This window comes from Physeter macrocephalus, chromosome 10 (genome assembly GCF_002837175.3).
Source record: "Physeter macrocephalus isolate SW-GA chromosome 10, ASM283717v5, whole genome shotgun sequence".
In the NCBI taxonomy this organism is placed as follows: domain Eukaryota; kingdom Metazoa; phylum Chordata; class Mammalia; order Artiodactyla; family Physeteridae; genus Physeter; species Physeter macrocephalus.
In genome coordinates, this window is record NC_041223.1 from 59,740,892 (window position 1) to 59,758,838 (window position 17,947).

The 17,947-nt window shown below is 40.7% G+C and overlaps 1 long non-coding RNA gene across 2 annotated transcripts in view; it reads right to left on the reverse strand.

The window, feature by feature from the left end:
• Positions 1–2,298: 2,298 nt before the first annotated feature.
• LOC102976558 (uncharacterized) overlaps positions 2,299–17,947 on the reverse strand; it is a 269,687-nt gene continuing 254,038 nt past the window's right edge. For both annotated transcript variants that reach the window (XR_008618393.1, XR_008618392.1), the window contains one exon: positions 2,299–2,667. This is a non-coding gene — a long non-coding RNA (uncharacterized lncRNA). The remainder of the gene's footprint in view (positions 2,668–17,947) is intronic.

The window sequence follows — 17,947 nt, forward strand, 5'->3', positions numbered from 1 at the left end:
AAGAAATTAATTATGCTTTACTTATTTTTGACACATTAAGTTTTTCAGGAAATCTGCTACGAAAGTTTCTTTGTGGAGCTTGCTCGCTTTCTGGGGACTCTCACAAATTTTTTTTTTTTTTTCCAACAGATACTTGTCTACAGTGAGGAAAAGCAAAAAGTAAACAAACACAAAACGAGTGGTTAAGTAAATGCCTAGCTGTAGATAAGCACCTCATAAAAAATGATAAATATACCAAACATCAGGATGATTTAGTGGAAACGTTATGCATCTTGTAAAACATATGTGAATTTGTACATAGGGTAAAAAAAGTGGCAGAAAGCTGAATATTCCCACTAGGTAAATAATACACGTGAAGTTGGATAATGCAAACAAATTCTAAATATGCATAAAACATAACCAACTAAACACATATTTACTTAAGAGGTCCCATAGATATTTATACTAGACTATTCACTAATATTCATGTAATATTAGTATGGAACATATTAAAAGGCTTTTGGTCACACATACCAAACATACAAAGACTGTGAATGAGTGTTATATATCAGCTATGTTAGCTTTTCACAAAGAAATGTGAGACCCCAAGAGAGGTAATTAGACGTTATGGTAGAAGGAGGTGACTAGAGCATTATCTTACTGAGGAACTGATATTTGTGACAATATGGTAAAGTTATGAATACACTTGCTCTAAGAGCCAAATAATTAGAACTTCAATCAGTATAGCAACCCGGGTGCTAGTGATTGAAGCAAATCATTTTTAGGTAAGGCTGAAAGAATCCCCATGTGCACATAATGCCTCTTTCATCAGAAAAAACTTGCATTTCTTTCTTGGAATGCTGCCTATAGAACTGAATTTCCAGCTCATTCCCTCTTTTATTCATTCATTCACTCACGTATTCATTTATCCAGCAAAAGTGAGCAAAATGACAGAAATCCCTGCATTTAGGAGGCCAGGAAACAAATAGTAAGACATACAAAAGGGTATGTAGATGGGGAAAAATAAAGCAGGAGGGACAGTGGAAACGGGATGGGTTGCAATTGAAATAAGGTCGTCAAGGAAATTAACATTGGTGAGGCAAACAGAAGAGGGAAGGAGCCTTGCAGGTACCTCAAGGAGTGATGTTCTAGGCAGACGGAACAGCAAGTGCGAAGACCCTGAGGTGGGAACAAACTTGACTCCTTTGAGGAATGGCCAGGAAGCCAGTGGGGCTGGAGTAGAACGAGAGGACAGGGCCTCTGATCGAGAGGGCAGCGGGGTGACGGTGGGCTGCTGCGGTAAGCTGCGTGAAAGGCTCAGCTCTGGCTCTGAGATGAGGGCACGTTCTCTCCCGGGAAAGTAGCTGAGCCGATGGGTGGCGGGAACGGGGGCGAGCTAGCTGGAGGGAAGAATTGGTGGTGGTGGTGGACCCAGAACACGGCTGGTTCATCTGTTTATCTTCTGCTCGAAAGCTTATCGATGATCTCCCAGCCTGCTCTCGGGGGAATGACTGGAAACAATAAACTAGGGGTCCCCGTGAGGGAGACCCGAGTTCTGTTCCCCGCGGCCCCGATCCCCCTGTTCTTCGCCGCCACCGCGGGCCCCTTTGCCTCCTCTTGGACTTTCTCTCTTTCCCGTGACTTTTAAATTTGGACCTTCACCCCGCAAAACATCAACAGGCCGCCAGCACCTACACCACGCAGGTCACACTTCTCCACCCAGACACAGCCAGCGGATTTTATTTTGATGAACGAGCATTTAAAAGACAGGCTCTATTTTGCTCCAGTTGACTTGCTGTGAACCTTCACTCCCTTCTGCTGGTTGTGAGGAATGTGGAAAACCACCGTTCTGAACGCTGCGCTGCTAGGAGAGTTCCAGAGCAACCTGCCAGAAGTGGTTCTACAGTTTCCCGTCTAAGTCAGAGGAGGAAGCCGGTCAAGCGGGTACTGGGCATCGAGCAGACAACCTGTGGAGGGAAAGTTTCATCCTCTGCCCCGCCCGTGATGGAGCTCTGGAACCAGCACTTCAGCCCCAAGGGGTACAGGTGCAATGCGGAGGGTGAATTCCAGACACTCAGGGCCCGGCTTGGCTCCAGGTGCACAGGTAACCTAGGGCAGAATCGGGGCTTCGAGAAGTGCTCTCAGGGCTTGTCCTAAGCATGAAAGCTTCGTGGATGGTGAGATTGTGCTGTTAAGGAAGAGTTTAGGTAGCTTTATTTGGAGCACCGCTTTTTGGGGAGCTGACTGTAATCTCAAACTAATAACTGGTGGGAGAGGGTTTATCTCCAGTCCATAAAAGGCAGAAAATGTTCATCTCTTAATACGATAGTAGGGCAGTGACATTCTAGCCCAAAGTCATTTCAGTTATTCTCTGAACTCATTAAATGACTACCCTGATTGAATCTAGTTCCATAAAAATAAACACTGAGTCCTAAAGCCTCTCTTGGGCTTTAATGCCTTTCTTCTGTGAGACCGTGAGGGAGTCATCACCAACAGCAAAGCATTTATTTTCAAGTTCCCGGGTGTGCCTGGTGTGACCTGGGATCCTGTGCCGAGTTAAATCAAAGAAGCTTGGAAGTAGTTTGGGAAGAAATTAATTGTATACTTACTATTTTTTTCCCCCCTTTGGGCCACGCCGAGCAGCATGCCGGATCTCAGTTCCCCGGGGAGGGATCGAACCTGCGCCCCCTGCAATGGAAGTGTGGAGTCTTAACCACTGGACCGCCAGGGAAGTCCCTGTATACTCATTATTTTAATAGGTCAAGCATTTTCTACTCCCCCACATCTGATGACTAACACCCCAAATAAAAGGAGATTCACTTTACATACACCCCATTTCCTGCAAAAGCCAACAAATACCAGACATACATTGGTCAGAGCATTTGCGGCCCTGCTCATCTTTGCAGGAGGCAGGGAGGTGGAGTGGCTGCTGTCTCCATCCTCCCTTCCTTGGGTGACATGGGTACTGTGTTGATGCAGGTGGTAGAAAGAAGAAAATGCCTGGCTCTTGTCTCTTATGAGCACTGCTGGCTGCAGAACTGATGTAGTTAGCCTTGTAAGTCAGTCACATGGTCTGTTTTGCCTTCTTCTTTGTATGACAGTTATTTGTGTACTTTCCTTATCGACCTTCTTGCTTATAAGCTCCCTGAGGACTGAAACAATGTCCTAATTTTTAGAGCACCTAGTATGTACCAATTATTTGTTGAATAACTGAAGAGTTATATACTAGGTTCTGAATAAATGTTTGTTGAATGAAAGAATAAAGGTATTCACTGGAGACTTTTCCAAAGCATACAAGAAGCTATGGATTGCCTTTAGCCAATAAAAATATTGTTAATAGTGTTAGCTATGTGCATCAAGCATTTATAATGTGTCATGGACTGTGCTCTGCTTTACAAATACTTTCTCACTTACACAACTTGATGAAGTAGGTCACCGTTATTTACCCCCATTTCACAGATGAGAAAACTGAGGCTTAAAGCGATTAAACTACTGTTCAAATTTGCCTGGCTAAGGACTGTGCCCTAACCTATTTACATTATCTTTGATTATTCTCTTATGACATGATTTGGCCACAAGGGGCAGTGGTACCAGGAAAATGGAATCTCATTCTGCTAACCTGAAACTGTATTTTATTTTTTAAAATTTATTTTATTGAAGTATAGTTGATTTACAATGTTGTGTTAATTTCTGCTGTATAGCAAAGTGATTCAGTTATACATATAAATACAGTCTTTTCATTATGGTTTATTACAGGATATTGAGTATAGTTCCTTGTGCTGTACAATAGGACCTTGTTGTTTATCCATTCCCTATATAATAGTTTGCATCTGCTAATCCCAAACTCCTAATCCATCCTTCCCTCGCCACCTCTCCCTTGGCAGCCATAAGTATGTTCTTTATATCTGTGAGTCTGTTTCTGCTCAAACTGCGTTTTAAGCCACCTTTCCAAAACAGAACAATCAAGGACCATATTAATGATCAGAGTAGGAATATCTTTAGATTTACAGAGATTCAAATATCTGGAATGCCTTTGTAGGGCCTTTACAACATTTTCACTCATTTAATAAAAATGTCTTGCTGTGAGGTACTGCAGATACAGAGATGGTTGAGATACCGCAGCTCTGATGATTAAATCATTAAACCCAGTGTGCTGAGGGCTTAATTATATGTGTGTTAAAAGCAACATGGCAGCTTAGAACAGGCAACGTCCAGTGCTACCGGAGACCCATCTAGACAGCCTCCCCAGGGAAAAGGACATTTGAGAGGTGTCTCAAAGGGCAGCTAAGAGGAAGTGGGGGAGCGGAGGCACAGTATTGGAGGGATGGAATGGGGAAGAGTTCACGTGTCCCCTATACTTCCCATTCAGTTCACACTTTTAATCATCTTCAGTGAATGCAATGCCTTATATATATATATATTTTAAATAGTGAAGAAATCCAGGTGAAGATTACTAAGTGCTTTAACAGATAACCAGACATTTTTTTTCACTGAAAAATCCATAAAATGTTTAGTTAAGGGCAAAATAAGGCATTGATGAAGTTTGATGGAGACTGGTTAGCGGAGTTGGCTAGAACACCTTGCAGAGGGACCAGGATGAGTTAGAGCCCTTCTTGTACCACAGGTCTCAAAGGAACTAGGTGAGAGCAGGTGAATGGATCAGAGCAAAGTAATCTCCTCATCCCAACCCCAAACCCAACTCCAGTCCCAGTACGGGAACAGGAGACACACATCCCACTTTGTCTTTGAAAGACAGAATTATCAGGCTGTCACTGGGAAATCGTGGAATTGCAAATTTATAGCATTTATTTTTGGCTCCTGTGAAGTAATAAATGAAAGCTGAAAAATTAGAAAAGAAAATCGCTATGGCTTCTGTTTCTTGAGAACAGTCTTTATACTGACTTAAGGCTTCATAGGTGGCAGAATGGAAAAAGTACAGTTTTTAAATGTTTTTAAAGATAATTACTTATGATATTGATGTTTCCTTTCTCTGCCAAATTTCATTAAAATTACATACTTTTTATTCCTTTGTATTTAAAAGTTATGCTAACCCTGATGTTTGAAATTTCTTTGTAAAGCTCATGAATCTGACTGCCCTATCTCCAAGTCATTTAGACACTTTTTCCCGCCCACAACTTCAATTGCCTATTAATATCATTTTTTAACATACATTTTCTTATGTCAGACAGGAACACTACCTTAAATGCAAAATGTATGTATGATCTCTTACAATCTCTACATCATATCTAATCCATGTGAGCCAGACCAGATTGTTCTATTCCTTTATAAATGATTAAACATCAGTGAGTTGGTATAGTGATGTACATAAATATGTATTTCTCAAAACATATGTATAGGTATTTATTCTCTGAAAGGCTCTAACTGTAAGATCTGGTATAATTATTAGCATAATATTTTTTACAAAAAGACTATTTGCTGCATATTTAACACTACATAACTAATATAAATAATGTATGGATGGTAGGCTGTATGAATTTTTAGTAAATGTTAGGTCTAATTCCCCTTAATAAGTCCAGTTGAGAAAAGCACGTTTCAATTGAAAGAAGAATACACCACTTTCATGGTGCTCTAGCAAGTCAAAGGGCTTGTCCATTTTCTTGACATTGTATTTACTCAAAAGAGTTTATCTAAAGGGAAAGAGCAAGGTTGCAGGCAGCTTAGAACAATGTTGTAATTGTGACTAATTAAGTGTCCTCAGCTGTGTCTATACTGGGCCACTATTGACTTGCCTTCCACATACTCAGCTGTAGGTAACCACACTAAAAATTCCTCCACTTATTACATCCCTTGCTGTTCTCATTTCTAGGTGGTGAAATATTGACAGATATGTCACAGTTGTCTGTCACACTTTGTTCTGTGAGTAGGTAAACTGAGGATACAACTATTCTCCCCTATTTTGAATTTTCTACACAGAAAGTGGCTCCGAGTGTGGGGATACTTATGGGCTGGACTGATGAACTTATTCTGAGGAGCAGAAATTCAGAGTGATTGTGCTTGGAGTGGTGCTACCCCAGTACTAATCCATCAACATACTCCAAACACGCTCTTTATAACCACGGCAAGCAATTCCCAAAGCTGCCTGGTAGTTCAGCCAGCATCCAACCATCAACAAAGTGAACTGTGACCTGATCCATGACTGGGTTTACTTAGCATCACACGTTAACCACCGGAGCTTTCAGCCTGAGAGACCTATGAGAATTGGCTTTTGTCACCTTGAACGATTCTTAAGCTTTCCTTGCCTTCGTTGCCATGTTTGTAAGAAGATGATGAAAGACTAGATGTGTGTTTCAAAGTTTAATGGGCACACGAATCTCCTGGGCATCATATTAAATTCAGATATGGATTCAGTAAGTGTACAGTGGGGACAGAGAGTTCACATTGGCTGCTAGGTGCTGGTCCAAGACCACATAGTGAGTAACCAGGAGCTAGCTGATCTCTAGTGAGCCCGTCAACTTGAAATTGTCTCATACGGGCTTTGCTTGTGAAATATACTTTATCCTAAACTATGTATAAATTCACAACCCATTGATTTTTTTTTTTTGCATATCATGTTATAGGGTCTTACAATGCCAGTGAACAAGATAATGAATGAGGACTAAATTCAGCCCTTGGACTATTTTCTAAAGTTTAAAAACTTATAAAATAATAATAAATGTAGGAATTAGGTGCCAAGGCTGTGTGCCCATGATTTTTATCATCAAATACTAAATCTCAACAAAGTAGACAAGCATCTTCATTATCACTACCGCTTCAGAACTTCATAGGGCTGCATGAAGGATCCACTAGTGTTTGCTATTTCATTTTCTTTGGTGTGGATAGATACACATTCTGAGAACAGAATGAGCTTTCAAATATTTATATGTGAAATGTTTCATGGATTTTATTTTGATGCATTGATTCTCTTCAAAATACCCCAGAATTCTGGACATCTTAAAATTTTCTCCACTTTTGCCTCTCACCACATTTCTCCCATATACCCCAATACCCCAATACCCCACTCAAGTTCCCCAAAACCAAATTAGATAGAATTTTACCATAGAGAACTCTCCTTCTGGAGTCTTTTCATTTAATTCAATTGAACAGGTAGGTTCCTAAGAACAGCAGAAATACACTCACAGAATTTAAAAGCCTCTATGGTCTCTTGTTTCTTGGGATGTTATTTTAGCATCTGCGCTCAATTTCAAAATCAGCTTGACTATTTCATATTCTTATGATTTTATAAATCTTGAATAACATTATACACCTTGGTCTCTTGGTTTTATTGCACCAGTTGCTAAGCAATGGTATGGAAAATTTTAGCAAAAATATTCATTTCGTATTTTTCTTTAAGGGAGTAAATGCAATAGGAGCACATTTTTTTAAAAAAAACTGTTTTCCCATGTTCAAAGCATAATCTGAAAGCCTGGAGTAAAGGTTTATGCCGATAACGCTTTCATGATTGAACTATTTGTATATTAAATATGGTTGTAGGATATAAATTAACTTAAGCTCTTGAAATTTATAGATGAATTCAAAAATGTAAATCTGCTCAGAAAAAAAGCTATTTATCTCATCCGTTTGTATGGTAATTGACAGTTCATAATGAAATAATCTGATGCACAGAGTCCAGCTAAATTAGCCCGCCCGTAATGTACTATCTTGAAGCGACTTCACATTCTCATTAGGGCCTTTCTAATTTCTAAAGCAAAATTAATGCAATTAGTGATCAAATCAATACATATTGATCATGAGTTTCTTCAATATGGCATGAAAATATCAGGTCAAAAAGAAAGGGCTTTTTTAAAATCACAGAATTAATATAAGAAATTTTAAAAAAAGCTTTGTGCTATTTTTCCACAATAGCTACTATTTACGAGAAGGTGGCAATATTACTTTTTAGCATTGTTTGCACGAAATTCAACACAATGTGCTACACCCCCATCCCTGCCCCCCAACACATCAATACTGTATTCATTGTCCATATGGATTTTTTTCTCCCCATAAATATCCAAAAGAAAATTTTTTCCTCATGTGCAGAATTTCAGATGACTAATTACTCAAAAGCATTTTTGTCTTTTTCAGATGCAAATGTAAGCAAGATTCCAGGCAGAAGCACATCTCCCTCCCAAATCGTCGACCCAACACATGTACCCCTGGAGGAGTGGGTTGGAATTAAATGTATGCAGGAAGGGACTTGAAGCCCAGAATAAAAAAAAAATCAAAACACATTTGTGAAAATCAAGGGACTGCTGCTTTTCTACATACTAATCAGCTTATTTCAGTGTGAAATAAAAAGAGACTTCCAGGAAAAAAAAAAAAAAGTGACTCAGTCCCAGAAGTCCCTGTCACCTCCAGCCAAATGGATTCTGAGATGTGGTTCAATCGGTGTCTACTCCTGTTGTGTGAGGGGAAACGTGTGATGAACTGCCTTAACTGCTCAACTTCTTGGTCTAAGAGTCACCAGATTACGTAGATCCTGGGGGATATTTCTGAGTAAACCCAGAAAAAAAGAACATAGTGTTGGGTCAGATCTACCTTTGAGATCTTCCAGAGGCTAAACTGGGGAGAGGACCAGATCCAAAGCTGTAAGACCATGGATTGCAGTTGTGGCCGGTGAATTTGCTTCTGCATCTTGGGGACATGTTAGGGCATGAGCCACTTTTCCTAAGTCATATTTCGTGACTGTATTTCCAGAAGTTTTATGGCATGTGAATAAATTCCCTTTCTGTCTGCGATAAAATTCAATTGCTTTGTTTTAAAAAAGGTAATTAATTTGAAGTTTTTCTTGCAATTTTCACACCATATGAACATGAATAAAGCTTTTCATGGTGTGTAAATTTATAAACTGCGATTACTTAAATGAATGGCAGTAACAGGTGTACATTTTATTTTGTTTACAGACTGGTCCCATTGACTTGAAAGTGATTTCACAGATTTTAGTTGAAGTTCAGACATTTATTCGCTGAATGAAATTCTGGTGCTTCTGGCGAGGCAACCTGATGGGATTGATTTAACGTCCTCACTAATGTTACCGTTTTTGTCATTAGTGTTGGTGAAAATAATACATTTATATTTGCCAAATCATTTCTAAATTATCTCGAGGAGAACAGTCCATGTGTTTATAGGTGTTTCTAGAATATTACTTTAAAACAGCATTATCTTAAGTGTGTTCTACTGGTCTCTGGTCCTATGTGATGCTTTGGCAAAAAAAGGATTCCACGGAGAAATATGAAGTTTAGAAATGCCTGTAGATTCCACTGTATTTTTTTTTAACTAATTTATCTATTTTTGGCGGCGTTGGGTCTTCGTTGCTGCACGCAGGCTTTCTCTAGTTGTGGTGAACGGGGGCTGCTCTTTGTTGCGGTGCGCAGGCTTCTCATTGCGGTGGCTTCTGTTGTTGCAGGGCACGGGCTCTAGGTGCGTGGGCTTCAGTAGTTGCGGTGTACTACGGGCTTAGCTGCTCTGCGGCATATGGGATCTTCCCGGACCAGGGCTCGAACCCGTGTCCCCTGCATTGGCAGGCGGATGCTTAGCCACTGCGCCACCAGGAAAGTCCCGATTCCATTGTATTTTGGGGGGTAAATTTACAATGGCTTCTCTTTCCCTGTGAGTGGAGCTTTCTCCTAGGTTGGAGGTGACATTATTCCTAGAGGTGGTCCCTGTAGGAGAGTAAGCACTGCCTTTGCCCTCTGTCAGTGCCTCTGTCTGTGCCTCTGTCTGCCAGGACCTCTGCGGTGATTGTAGAGCCAGCCAAACCCACCATCCCCATGAGGCTGCCTTGGAAATGCCTGGGGCCTGACAGTTAAAGCCATTTCATAGAGGCCGCTGGACCCCGGGGATTGGCCCTGGTTTCTGGACAAGCTCCGAAAGCCCGTGTTTGCTGCTGTGGGCTCTGATCTTGCCGGAGCCTTAATGGAAGCTAAGGGTGGTGCTAATTTGGTTTCATTTGATATCTGAAGTTACCCTTGTAGACATGCCGTGCGTAGTTACACCAGAGGTTACAAGAAGCCTTGCAATAAAACAGGGGCACAAACAACAAGGTTTTCTAAGAAAATGGAAACCAAAATTTATTATCGTTTTGAAAAAGACTTCTCTTAAGACCCCCGTCTGATTTAAATGCTCTTTATTTGTATTTCCCAACTCTTCTCACATGCCTATGATTCCCATCACCTTGTAGTGCTTGCCTGTCACTGCTCAGGTATGTGAGCACCCGCAGGATACACAGCCCTGTCTTGTCTTATTTGTTTATCTTTTAATTTTTATAATCAAGCAGAGACCGTAGACACCGAGTTGTGGAGCAGGGAGCTGGAGCTCTTGTTCCAGCTTTGAGAAGTGGTTAAAAGCATGGACTCGGGAGGCCAACTGCCAAGTCTCAGATCGCCGTGACCCTGGGCAAGTTATTCAACCTCTCTCTGTTTGGGTTTCTTCATCTAAAAACTGTGGATGATAATAGCGTGCGCTTCACAGGGTTATTCTGAGTAATAAAGAGTTGATGTTTATAAGGCACAGAATAATGCCTGACATATAGTAAGTATTGTATGGCTATTCATTTAGTTTCAATTTGGTCATATCAAATTGCTCCCCAAGCCTGTTTCCTCACAGGTACAAGTGAGCTATATTGGAAGTGACGTGTACAATGCGTGGAGCATACTGCAGGCTCCATGGACACTTCCTGGACCACGCTTATAATACACTGTGCGTGCCCATGAAGGTTCTAGATGGGGCAAGCATGAAAGTACGCTAAAGACATGCATGATAGCAACTTCTTGGGACTCTTGCTTCTGAGCCCTCTTTGCGGCACATCCGTCGTGGTCATCAGTTGGCTACTTTAAGTTATATCACCCCAGGTTTCTGTTGTTGTGTCTCATGGGGAGAGGTTGGTATATGTGTGTGCGAGTATGTGAGAACTCACATTAAAACAGCAGGGAATGCTCAATCCTGTGTTTCATCAACCCTTTCTCTCATAAGCCATGACATTTCGTAGTGTGGATAAGAAAGGAAATCATAGCTAGGTCTCCAGATCGGAGATGGGAAGGAGGCCCATCTTTAATGGCATTGAAATAGGAGGTGAAACTAAACTCACCATTGCTTATTTATGGCTGTAGTTATTTCTCTGTGGTTCCTCCCAGAGGGGTTACTTTCCGTTGTTAATTGGAACTTCTAAGCCATTTTTATTTACAAAGTGTTTTACAGTCATTGGTATCGATGACTTATAATTCCCCCATGAGTTAGGTGTCAGGATGAGGCATTGACACAGCTCCACTCTCAGGAAGCTGGGACGTGAGGGTGGATAAATCTGCCGCTCCTCCCACACGGCAGCCTTGGGGTCCCGGTTTGCTTTGTTTTGGCCTGTCAGATGCGTATCACCTTCTCCATGTGTTCTCATAGCACTCATGATTGGATTCCTGGATAAAGGGTCTTTTCAGGAGGGACTGAGAGAAAGAGTGACACAGAATCCACTCAGCAATAATTTTCTTCTTTCTGCTCCCCGTTGAAATGAATTGTCCTTGCAACTGTATGTCTTTTGGCACACTTATCTTGTTTTTTAAAGAAGTAAGACAAATAACTGCCTGTTTATTGTTAAATTTGTGGTGCCAGTCATGACAAGTGTAAGGATAGTAGCACTTTTGCCAGTGGGGTGCTTATCTGTTTTACTAGTTCAGAAGGACTTGATTGATGCGAAAGACCAAGGTCTCAGTAAAGATAATTTAGCCATTTCCATACAGTTTATGCTTGTGTTGGTTGTATCCTGCAGGGGAGTCCCAGGGGGCAGCTTCGTTGACCTTCCCTCTAAAAGGTAACACATAGGAGATTCCTAAAGGAACCATCGTCTAACAAGACTAATGACGGCTTCCATGCCTATTATCATTCAGAGACATAGAAAGAGGCTTTAGAAATGCAGTACCACATTCCTCCCTTGATGTTCCACATGATCTATTAAGGCGTTATGTGGCAGATAAATTAATCATTAAAAACTTACTGTTAAGTCTTTACAAATAATAACCAGGTGGACTTTGATTATCTTTGATCTCAATATATATTTTTTCTGTCACTAAACAGATGATACATAGCAGTTTGTTTTGCTGACAACTAATCTGAGAGACTCAGAGAAAGGATGCTATTTTCTTCCAGTATATTTTCTGCCTCTTTGTTTAAGTTAGATGGGCTACAAAGAAGTTCTTCACTTAGTAGTGGCTCATGACAGCCGGGATTACTTTTTCATATTGCTTTGCTGGGGTGTGAGTATGAAGCATCTTCATTGTTTATTATTCCAGCTCTCCTCCCATCTGATTTATTTCTCCCATTCATTGCTACTTAGTATTTAAAAGTTCTGACCAGGGGACACGGTCCACATCTTGTGTGCATTAGGCATTCCATGGTTCACTGGATTCCACTTAATGCCATCACTTTGGATTGAGGTGGATGTTTTTTTTATAATGTGTTTTTCGTCACATTAACCACTTCCAGAGCTAACATTTTTTACGTTCCAAAAAGAAAAAAGATAACATGAAATAATGTAAATGCTACAGTCGAGGGAGTTGTATGTTTAAGACAAATGAAAATGCAGTGCAACACAGGACAGGATTAGTGTCATAAATGATTTAATCATTTCTTATTAAGAACAACACTGAAATGTTTTAATATGCTTCTGGGGAAACTCGCATGAATAGAAACTGAGTAACTGATGAATTTAGGAACCGCACCAGGAGTGCTATGATAGAGATGAGAGGTAACAGAAGAGGACAGGGTCCTTCAGCTGACAGTAGGTTTCATAAAGAAGTTGAAGGAAGGGCGTTTGGTTGAAATCCTTGCTCAGATCTCTACAATCTATTCCATTAAATAACATGGGTTTCTACTGAAAGTTAGTTTAGTGAAGTAACATTTTTAATTGGGCATTTCAAAAATTTAATTTGAAAATCATTTCTTTATAGATGTGTGGATTTCCTTTGTATTTTGTAATATATTAAGAACTGCTTTATGGCAAGATATTGAAGTATGGGAGTCACTTGGGAGGGGGAATTAAGATTATTTTTCCAGTTCGTTGAATATAATATATGTGAAAAGAATGTCTTTATTCACTCTGAATTCTGAGCAATTGGTGTTGATAATATGCACTTTTACTTTTTGAAGACTTTTGTTAGACATTATTAATGGGAAGCAAAAATAAGTACGTCCACGGTGGCGCAGTGGTTGAGAGTCCGCCTGCCGATGCAGGGGACACGGGTTCGTGCCCCGGTCCGGGAAGATCCCACATGCCGCGGAGCGGCTGGGCCCGTGAGCCATGGCCGCTGAGCCTGCGCGTCCGGAGCCTCTGCTCCGCAACGGGAGAGGCCACGACAGTGAGAGGCCCGCGTACCGCAAAAAAGAAAAAAAAAAATTATGTCTTCATGAAGATGCCAACTATAACAATAATTTACTTGAGAGCTTACAATATTTGGGGAGTGTTGATATATCTAAATGTTTTCTTTAAAATAAAAATTATTCTTAAAGGGTCTAATGGCTATTGTTAACTATGATAATAGCTAAAATGTGTCAAGCATTTATTATGTGTCAACTGTTCTAAGTGTTTTACATGTGCTACCTCATTTTATTATCATAACATCATAATACCTAGTAGGTATTATTTTTCCCTGTTTGTAAATAAGAAAGAGGCAAAGAGAGATGAAGTAAATTACCCAAGAACATATGGCTAGTGAGCTGTAGAACAGTGATGGATGAGACAATATAGGTTCTCTGCTAAATAAATTATGAGGCATCGGTGATGAAAGTTTTTTTCTTTTTTCATCAGACTGACAGACCAACCAACACCACTCTGGCATTTTATAATGATAAAACTTGAGGTCCAGAGAAGTTAAGTGAATTGCCTAAGGTCACACAGCAAATTAGTGGCAAACAGGAAAAGCTCTTTTGAATCCTACTGTGTTATTTGAATTGGGCTTGTTTGGCAGCCTACGCTAGACCAGATGGGTGCCGGGGGTTAACAGGTCCCTTCCCTCAGACAGCAGGAGGGAAGGGGATTTGGTTCAAGAAAATCAGCCCTCTCTTCAACTGTAAACAAGACACACTTGGGAAGAGAGGAAGAGCATGAGTCAGGACCAGCCATAGGCACATGTATGGGGAGTTGACATTTTTCTTGGGTATGATCCCCACTTCCTACCACTACCACCTCATTCTTTTTCCAGTGTCTCCAATTCAGAGTCCTATTGTGTATGCTGTCTGAGGCCCAGTCTCCCGGTAAAGCGGTCTATTTTAAAGTGTTACTGCTTTAATAATCCCTTTCTGAAGACTTAAAAAGAGACCAGCTAAAAAAGAACACTGGGGGCTTCCCTGGTGGCGCAGCGGTTGAGAATCTGCCTGCTAATGCAGGGGACACGGGTTCGAGCCCTGGTCTGGGAGGATCCCATGTGCCACGGAGCAACTAGGCCCGTGAGCCACAACCACTGAGCCTGTGCTCCACAACAAGAGAGGCCGCGATAGTGAGAGGCCCGCGCACCGCGATGAAGAGTGGCCCCCGCTCGCCGCAACTAGAGAAAGTCCTCGCACAGAAACGAAGACCCAACACAGCAAAAATAAATAAATTAATTAAAAATTAACGAAAAAAAAAAAGAACATTGCATGCTGATCTTTTAAGTATTATAGCATCTAGGGAGAGAAAATAATTTAACATAAAAGGAGTTTCCAAGTATTCTTCAATTCAGATAATTTAAACAACCAACTTTTCCAGTTATGAACATGCCTGACCTGAAAAAGGTAATAAAAATTTTTGGAAAAACATTTACAATATGAATAATATTACATATTTATTTAAGACTACCTATCTTTGAGATGCTCAATCATGGTCAGATTTTTAAAATAAAACCAAGTTTATCTTAGACTATTATCCAGTATAGTATCCCTTCCGCCATTAAAATCCCTAGGGATAAAATGAAAGCATGTGGAAGTTATTTTCTAAAAGAGTACAATCAAAGCAAAGATGGAACCTTCCTGATTCTCATTCGCCTGAGCCGTTATACTGATTTATTTAGTAATAGTTGCATGGATGGCAGTAGATGCTGGGAATATATAACTCTGGGACTTCAGACTAAAGCAATTATTTTGACTTCTTAGACTTCTGGACTAGTCTGACCAAACACTAATTTTCTAGGGTTTTTTTTTTTTTTCTCTACATGAGTCAACCTTCAAGTACAGAACACAGATTCACAAGCAAAACTTTTATATCTTTTCCTGTTTTCCCTAAACCTAGTGAAAAAGAAAATGAAGGATTCGTATCCAGAGAGGCAAGTAATTTCTTTTTACCACCATAATAAGGTTGTCAGATTTAGTAAAGAAAACTACAGGATACCCAGTTAAATTTGAATCTCAGATAAAGAATAATTTTTGGGGGGGTGTATGTCCCATGAAATATTTGGATGCCCTGTATTTTACCTGGCGACTCTGAACAAGGACGCACCCCACTCCTGGTGGAGAAGGGATGTGGGCATGGCTCCAAGAACCCGTGGGTCCCAGTGGGGGAACAGCCCTTCTGCCATAGACCTTGGTACATGCAGTCATGTGTGTGTGCTATTGTCTCAGGTTGCACTGGAGAGATGGTCACTGGCTCTTCTCCATTTAGGGCACCCAATTCATGTTGCGGAGGTGGCCAAGCATTCTGGAACCTGGCCACTGAGGCAAAGGGAACCCATCAATCCTTTTACACTATATTGATAGAAGCCAATCTTACATTTTGAGTGTGGCCTTGATGTCTATATTCAAACCGCGAGGTTTTAATGCAGCTGCATTAGCTGGATTATATGCAAGGTCTGCAGGCTTCATCTAACCAGGCCATAATTTGCTGACTAAAAAAATAAATTTTATTACAAAGTAGCATTTGTTGTGGGCCCCCTGCACAGTCCCCCAAGGGGGATCTTCCCAGGTACCCCTCCCAACTCTATGGTAACCAAGCCAAAATCATTTGTCCTTCTCAGTCTTGGTTTTCTGACCACCTTTAGATGAAGTACAGGAAATGAAACCATTTGAGGGATAAGACTTAGCTGAATGATATTATAACCAGAGCTAAGAAGAGCTGACTCATCCAGCAAGTACTCAATGAAAATTGGCACTGATTTTTTTTAAATGGTATAGCAGTTCTCAGAGTAGTATTTATATTCCCAGTCCTGGCTATTTTTTTTTTAATGTAAACTAACAGGAGACACAAAACATTTATAATGATTTTAAATGTGTAATGTAAACAATAACTCAAAACATCACCCTTACTTATTTAAAAAGAAATCTGGTGAGGTATTTTAGCCAAGGAAAAGAAATTAACACAAATTGTGATGAACACCCTTGACCTGTAGTTTGAATAATAAGATTTTGACAAGTCAGTACAGTAAAAGGCATGCTAAGAGCGTTAAACAAAAGAGAAAAGCCAAAAAGCTAGTATACGGAAAGGCATTTGTCCAGTATAGCTGGTTACAATTGCTGAACCGTCTCCTCCTGCAGCATAGGAAGGGCGCCTAGTGACCCCTAGCTGAGGAATCTATATAGCTTCGCACCCTTCCCCCACCTGACAGACAACTGACAGGCCTGCGTGCCTCCGCCCCCAAACTCCATCAGCTCCAGGGGGAGAGTGGCTCTCTATACAGCAAAGCACACCCCTGATGCAGGATTTCTCTGCCAGCAATCCATGTCCTTTGTGTGTTTTAGCAGTCAAAACTCACATCTCCTTGTCTCTCCCTTTTGAAAATGATTTGTTTCTCTTCAGTACTTACATCCAAAAGAAAGATGCTCAGGGTGATAAAGTGGTCCAGAGCCTCTAATGACACACAGCAGCGAGGCACAAGGAGGCTGCATTGCTCCCTGGAATTCAAGTGCGTCGCGAGTCAGGGCCTGGGGAAGCAGTCGGTGTACATGCAGGTTTTCCACCAGTGGCTTCCTACCCACCATGGTTCCAATAATATACTAGAAATTAAGATCAGTGTCTACATGGTAAAAGCTTTTTTACAAATCTTGTAAGAAAAGACAGTAAAATGGATGTTTTGGGGTGAAGGACTATGGTTGATTTTTTAAATTGTATTTGCCATAATTTTAAAATGTTCTAAAATGAATACATATAACTTTACAGGTAAAAAAAATAATTGAATAAACTTTATCTCATAAAGCAAAAGGAATTCTGGTTTGGATATTCTGAGTCCATGCCTCTCATTAGGTTTCAGGAGTTCAGTATAAACTAAGAGTTTGTGTCTTAAGCTATCAATAAACTATCTTCCAAGTCTACGCAAAAACAGGACCCAGGCCCATCACTGGGAAAAGGTAAAGTTCGAATGTCCTGAAGAAATCTCATTGTTACCTTGGTGAGCTTCCACTGCAGAATCAGTTCCTTTGTTTTACTGCATAGCAGTGATTCCTGTACTTCAAAGACCAAAAGCAGGAGAAAACAGCTTAAATTGCAGACTCCTCACTGCTGCAGCCCTAGGTGAAGGATGAACGTGGGCGTGCCTTTTGAATCAACAGACGGGCAGTTGGCTTTAAACTTCTTGGACTGAGCCAGCTTGTAGCAAATCATGTGGCAGCTGAAGAGTCAACGTAGAAGTCACTTTCAAACATGCAGAAGTGGATCCCCATAAATGAAATGCAGAATGGTTGGAGGAAATGAATCCCTCACATCTACCCATTCTCTTTTTCTTCTAGAGTGCCTCGGAATCTTCATGGTGAAGTCAGGAACCATATGTATCTCATATATTTTCCCCTCAGAAGTGCCTGGCACATAGTAAACACTCACTGAATTTCTCTTGAATGAATGAGTTGTGAGACCAATTCAAAATTAAAGCATCACATCTGATCAGTATCCAGTTAGATGAGGAAGCACACATGAGACATCTAACACAATGCCCAGGACCAGAGTGGGCGCTCAGCAAGTGCCACATCAATGTCTCCCCTATAGACCTCAAGTATAGTCTGCTTTCTATAAATCTGTGCACTTTACTGT